At 57.0% G+C, this 6,000-nt stretch overlaps 1 protein-coding gene across 1 annotated transcript in view; it reads left to right on the forward strand.

The window, feature by feature from the left end:
- Positions 1-6,000, forward strand: part of LOC101733825 (gastrula zinc finger protein XlCGF8.2DB-like) — a 320,033-nt gene that overhangs the window by 178,996 nt on the left and 135,037 nt on the right. The window lies entirely within an intron of this gene.

The following is a 6,000-nucleotide window of genomic DNA, read 5'->3' on the forward strand; positions in this document are numbered from 1 at the left end:
ATCAGAATGGTCTATGTACTGTTTAAATACATCCATAAGCACTCACAGAAACACAGGATTTCTTTTCTTCTTTTGTGTACACTGTGCCAGACTTATTTTTCTCAGAAACATCCTGCATGGCACAAATCTGCTCAGTTTGCTCCTCTCTCCCTTCCCCCTTCACTTCTCCTTCTGCTCCTCATATCAGAATGTGCTCCCCCTCAACTCTGTGTGATTTGAGCTACCAGCAGCCAGAGCTGCAGAACAGAAGCTACTAAAACCTAGCTAAAATGGCAGCTGCTATCTTAATCCAACAGAGGGAGCTTCTAGGGCTGTTTATTTGGGTATGGTAAAGCTTTAACTTGAGCTAGTGTACCTAATCTATTGACAATAAAATGCCAAAATGTCTTACTCCTTTAAATTTTGAAAGCATTTGATACAGTACCACACCAAAAGCTACTGATAAAATTAAGGGATATTGGGCTAGAGCATAATATCTGTAATTGGATAGAGAACTGGCTGAAGGATAGATTACACAGAGTGGGGGAAATGGAACATTTTCTGATTGGGCCAGTGTTGTTAGTGGGTACCGCAGGGGTCAGTCCTTGGGCCTTTGCTATTTAACTTGTTTATTAATGGGGATGGACATGGAAAGTACTGTTACGAATTTTACTGATGATATTAAATTGTGGAAAACTATAAGTTCCATGCAGGACGCTGCCGCTTTGCAGAGCGATTTGACAAAACTGGGCAGCAAAATGGAAAATGAGGTTCAATGTTGAAAAGTGTAACCCCCCTGCTGGCCAGTGAAATAAAAAGGTGGCAACCAGGCCCAGATTTGTGGAGAGGCCACAAAGGCCAAGGCCTTGGGTGGCACAAATTTGGGGGCAGCATGCCGCCCCATTGCACCAAAATGTTGAAACTTTGCTCCCATACGGAGCAATGGGGAGTCTAAACTTACACGCGTGTGTGCTCGTGGGGTATTGGGGGCCAGGAATGGGGGCAGCCTTGGGGCAACCCTAGCTGTGAGCCAGAGGCTAGCTGCTGACATGGACTGTTGCAAAATAATATTCTGAATTTATCTCCTGGCCCTGGAGTAACAGCTTGTGCAAATGGTGAATAGTCAGGAAAGTTCCCAGAGAGGGAAAGCATCAGGCTGTGCCCATCAGTGAGTACAATACACAGACCTGAATTGTTTGTGGGAGTCGCCCATATTTATACCAAGGGAGAAACAAGGGACATGGTCATAGGATAAATGGCATTACTGGAGTGTGACCATGGGATCTTGGTCCTTTGCTTTTTAACTTGTTTATTAATGACCTGGAGGGGGGCATAGACAGTACTGTTTCTATTTTTGCTGATGACACTAAATTGTGCAAAACTATAAGTTCCATGCAGGATGTGCCGCTTTGCAGAGCGATTTGCCTAATATGGAAAACTGGGCAGCAAACTGGGAAATGAGGTTCAATGTGCAACATTCTGCCCTTTGGTAGGAATAATATAAATGTAAAGTTATACACTAAATGGTAGTGTGTTGGGGGTATCCTTAATGGAGAAGGATCTAGGGGTTTTTGTTGATAACAAGTTGTGTAATTCCAGGCAGTGTCATTCTGTGGCTACTAAAGCAAATAAAGTGCTGTCTTGTATAAAAAGGGCATTGACTCAAGGGATGAGAACATAATTTTGCCCCTTTATAGGTCCTTAAAGGGAACCTGTCACTTTTCATTTTACTTAAGGAATGTATTTTAAGTGTTAATAATAATTACATACCTTTATCTTTTTTGCATGGCTGTAACTAATACAGCAGCTTTTAAAATGAGCACGAGCCCCACAAGACCCGACTCTCTGAAAGTCACCTCGCAAAGCCCCATGGGAAATCCTACAATGCAGGCAAAATCTCGTGAGATTTTGTCAGCCATTTAAAAAAAAATGGACGGGAAAGAGGAGCAAGGAGATCACTGTGGCCCAGCTAGTGGATCCTGCATTTTATACACTGTCTCTCTCCCCCTCCCTGGGCCTTCTGAATATAGCTGTGATTTAGTATATGCACGGCTCGGTTGTTTCCTCACTCCCCTCTCCCCCAGTAGCTTCTGAAGGGGCTTGTATGTGGTATAGACATGGCTCCGTTGTTTGCTCACGGTTCCTCACTGTGAGGGCAGTGAGGGGGTTGGGGAATGCCCTGCCGGGGGATGTTGGGTAGGGGGTTCCTCACGGTGAGGGCAGTGAGGGGGTTGGGGAATGCCTGCGGGGGATGTTGGGTGGGGGTTCTTCACGGTGAGGGCAGTGAGGAGGTTGGGGAATGCCCTGCCAGGGGATGTTGGGTAGGGGGTTCCTCACGGTGAGGGCAGTGAGGGGGTTGGGGAATGCCCTGCCGGGGGATGTTGGGTAGGGGGTCCCTCACGGTGAGGGCAGTGAGGGGGTTGGGGAATGCCCTGCCGGGGGTTGTTGGGTAGGGGGTTCCCTCACGGTGAAGGCAGTGAGGGGGTTGGGGAATGCCCCTGCCGGGGGATGTTGGGTAGGGGGTTCTCAACGGTGAGGGCAGTGAGGGGGTGGGGAATGCCTGCCGGGGGATGTTGGGTAGGGGGTTCCTCACGGTGAGGGCAGTGAGGGGGTTGGGGAATGCCCTGCGGGGGATGTTTGGGTAGGGGGGTCCCTCACGGTGAGGGGCAGTGAGGGGGTTGGGGAATGCCCTGGCCCGGGGGTTGTTGGGTAGGGGGGTTCCCTCACGGTGAAGGCAGTGAGGGGGTTGGGGAATGCCCTGCCGGGGGATGTTGGGTAAGGGGGTTCCTCACGGTGAGGGCAGTGAGGGGGTTGGGGAATGCCTGCCGGGGGATGTTGGGTAGGGGGTTCCTCACGGTGAGGGCAGTGAGGGGTTGGGGAATGCCCTGCCGGGGGGATGTTTGGGTAGGGGGGTTCCTACCGGTGAGGATAAGGGGGTTGGGGAATGCCCTGCCAGGGGATGTTGGGTAGGGGGTTCTTCACGGTGAGGGAGTTGGGGAATGCCCTGCCGGGGGCTGTTGGGTAGGGGGTTCCTTACGGTAACATGATTACTCTGTACAAGTATATTAGAGGGGATTATAGGTAAATCGGGGGGTCCTTTTTCCCATAAAAATCAGAACACCAGAGGGCCCCCCTTTAGATTTGAGGAACGGAGCTTCCATTTGAAGCAGCATAGGGGGTTCTTACGGTGAAGGCAGTGAGGGGGTTGGGGAATGCCCTGCCGAGGGATGTTGGGTAAGGGGTTCCTCACGGTGAGGGCAGTGAGGGGGTTGGGGAATGCCCTGCCGGGTGATGTTTGGGTAGGGGGTTCCTCATGGTGAGGGCAGTGAGGGGGTTGGGGAATGCCCTGCCGGGGGATGTTGGGTAAGGGGTTCCTCATGGTGAGGGCAGTGAGGAGGTTGGGGAATACCCTGCCGGGGGATGTTGGGTAGGGGGTTCCTCATGGTGAGGGCAGTGAGGGGGTTGGGGAATGCCCTGCTGGGGGATGTTGGGTAGGGGGTTCCTCACGGTGAAGGGCAGTGAGGAGGTTGGGGAATGCCCTGCCGGGGGATGTTGGGTAGGGGGTTCCTCACGGTGAGACAGTGAGGAGGTTGGGGAATGCCCTGCTGGGGGAATGTTGGGTAGGGGGTTCCTCACGGTGAGGGCAGTGAGGAGGTTGGGGAATGCCCTGCTGGGGGAAGTTGGGTAGGGGGTTCCTCACGGTGAGGGCAGTGAGGAGGTTGGGGAATGCCTGCCGGGGGATGTTGGGTAGGGGGTTCTCACCGTGAGGGCAGTGATGGGGTTGGGGAATGCCCTGCCGGGGATGTTGGGTAGGGGGTTCCTAACGGTGAGGGCAGTGAGGGGGTTGGGGAATGCCCTGCCGGGGGATGTTGGGTAGGGGGTTCCTCACGGTGAGGGCAGTGAGGGGTTGGGGATGCCTGCCGGGGGATGTTGGGTAGGGGGTTCCTCACAGGGAGGGCAGTGAGGAGGTTGGGGAATGCCCTGCCAGGGGATGTTGGGTAGGGGGTTCCTCATGGTGAGGGCAGTGAGGGGGTTGGGGAATGCCCTGCCAGGGAATGTTTGGGTAGGGGGTTCCTCACGGTGAGGGCAGTGAGGGGGTTGGGGAATGCCCTGCCGGGGATGTTGGGTAGGGGGTTCCTCAGCGGTGAGCGCAGTGAGGAGGTTGGGGAATGCCTGCCGGGGGATGTTGGGTAGGGGGTTCCCTCACGGGGAGGCAGTGAGGAGGTTGGGGAATGCCCTGCCGGGGGATGTTGGGTAGGGGGTTCCTCACGGTGAGGGCAGTGAGGGGGTTGGGGAATGCCCTGCCGGGGGATGTTGGGTAGGGGGTTCCTCACGGTGAGGGCAGTGAGGGGGTTGGGGAATGCCCTGCCGGGGGATGTTGGGTAGGGGGTTCCTCACGGGGAGGGCAGTGAGGAGGTTTGGGGAATGCCTGCCGGGGGATGTTGGGTAGGGGGTTCCTCACGGTGAAGGCAAGTGAGGGGGTTGGGGAATGCCCTGCCGGGGATGTTGGGTAAGGGGTTCCTCACGGTGAGGGCAGTGAGGGGGTTGGGGAATGCCTGCCGGGGGATGTTGGGTAGGGGGTTCTACGGTGAGGAGTGAGGGGTTGGGGAATGCCTATGTTGGGTAGGGGGTTCCTCACGGTGAGGGCAGTGAGGGGGTTGGGGAATGCCCTGCCGGGGGATGTTGGGTAGGGGGTTCCTCATGGTGAGGCAGTGAGGGGGTTGGGGAATGCCCCTGCCGGGGGATGTTGGGTAGGGGGTTCCTCATGGTGAGGGCAGTGAGGGGGTTTGGGGAATGCCCTGCCGGGGATGTTGGGTAGGGGGTTCCTCACGGTGAGGGCAGTGAGGGGTTGGGGAATGCCCTGCCGGGGATGTTGGGTAGGGGGTTTCTTCACGGTGAGGGCAGTGAGGAGGTTGGGGAATGCCCTGCCGGGGGATGTGGGTAGGGGGTTCCTTCACGGTGGGTAGGGGAGGTTCTTTCATGCCCGTGAGGGTTCCTCACGGGTGAGGGCAGTGAGGGGGTTGGGGAATGCCCTGCCGGGGGATGTTGGGTAGGGGGTTCCTCACGGTGAGGGCAGTGAGGAGGGTTGGGAATGCCCTGCCGGGGATGTTGGGTGGGGGTTCCTCACGGTGAGGCAGTGGGGGGTTGGGGAATCCTGCCGGGGGATGTTGGGTAGGGGGTTCCTCACGGTGAGGGCAGTGAGGGGTTGGGGAATGCCCTGCCGGGGGATGTTTGGGTAGGGGGTTCCTCACGGTGAGGGCAGTGAGGGGGTTGGGGAATGCCCTGCCGGGGGATGTTGGGTAGGGGGTTTCCTCACGGTGAGGGCAGTGAGGGGTTGGGGAATGCCCTGCCGGGGGCTGTCAGGTAGGGGGTTCCTCACGGTGAGGCAGTGAGGGGTTGGGGAATGCCCTGCTGGGGGATGTTGGGTAGGGGGTTTTCCTCACGGTGAGGCAGTGAGGGGGTTGGGGAATGCCCTGCCGGGGGATGTTTGGGTGCACGGTGAGGGCAGTGAGGAGGTTGGGGAATGCCCTGCCGGGGGATTTGGGTAGGGGGTTCCTCACGGTGAGGGCAGTGAGGGGGTTGGGGAATGCCCTGCCGGGGATGTTGGGTAGGGGGTTCCTCACGGTGAGGGCAGTGAGGGGGTTGGGGAATGCCCCTGCCGGGGGATGTTGGGTAGGGGGTTCCTCAGGTGAAGGGCAGTGAGGGGGTTGGGGATGCCCTGCCGGTGTTGGGTAGGGGTTCTCACGGGAGGGCCAGGTTGGGGAATGCCTGGGGGATGTTGGGTAGGGGTTCCTCGTGAGGGCAGTGAGGGGGTTGGGGAATGCCCCTGGGGGATGTTGGGTTAGGGTTCCTCACGGTGAGGGCAGTGGGGGGTTGGGGTATGCCTGCCGGGGGATGTTGGGTAGGGGGTTCCTCAGGTGAGGAGTGAGGAGGTTTGGGGAATTTGCCTGCTCTGGGGGATTTTTGGGTAGGGGGGTTTCCACGGTGGAGGCAGTGAGGAGGTTTTGGGGGAATGCCTGC

The sequence above is a fragment of the Xenopus tropicalis genome, chromosome 6 (genome assembly GCF_000004195.4).
Source record: "Xenopus tropicalis strain Nigerian chromosome 6, UCB_Xtro_10.0, whole genome shotgun sequence".
Classification (NCBI taxonomy): domain Eukaryota; kingdom Metazoa; phylum Chordata; class Amphibia; order Anura; family Pipidae; genus Xenopus; species Xenopus tropicalis.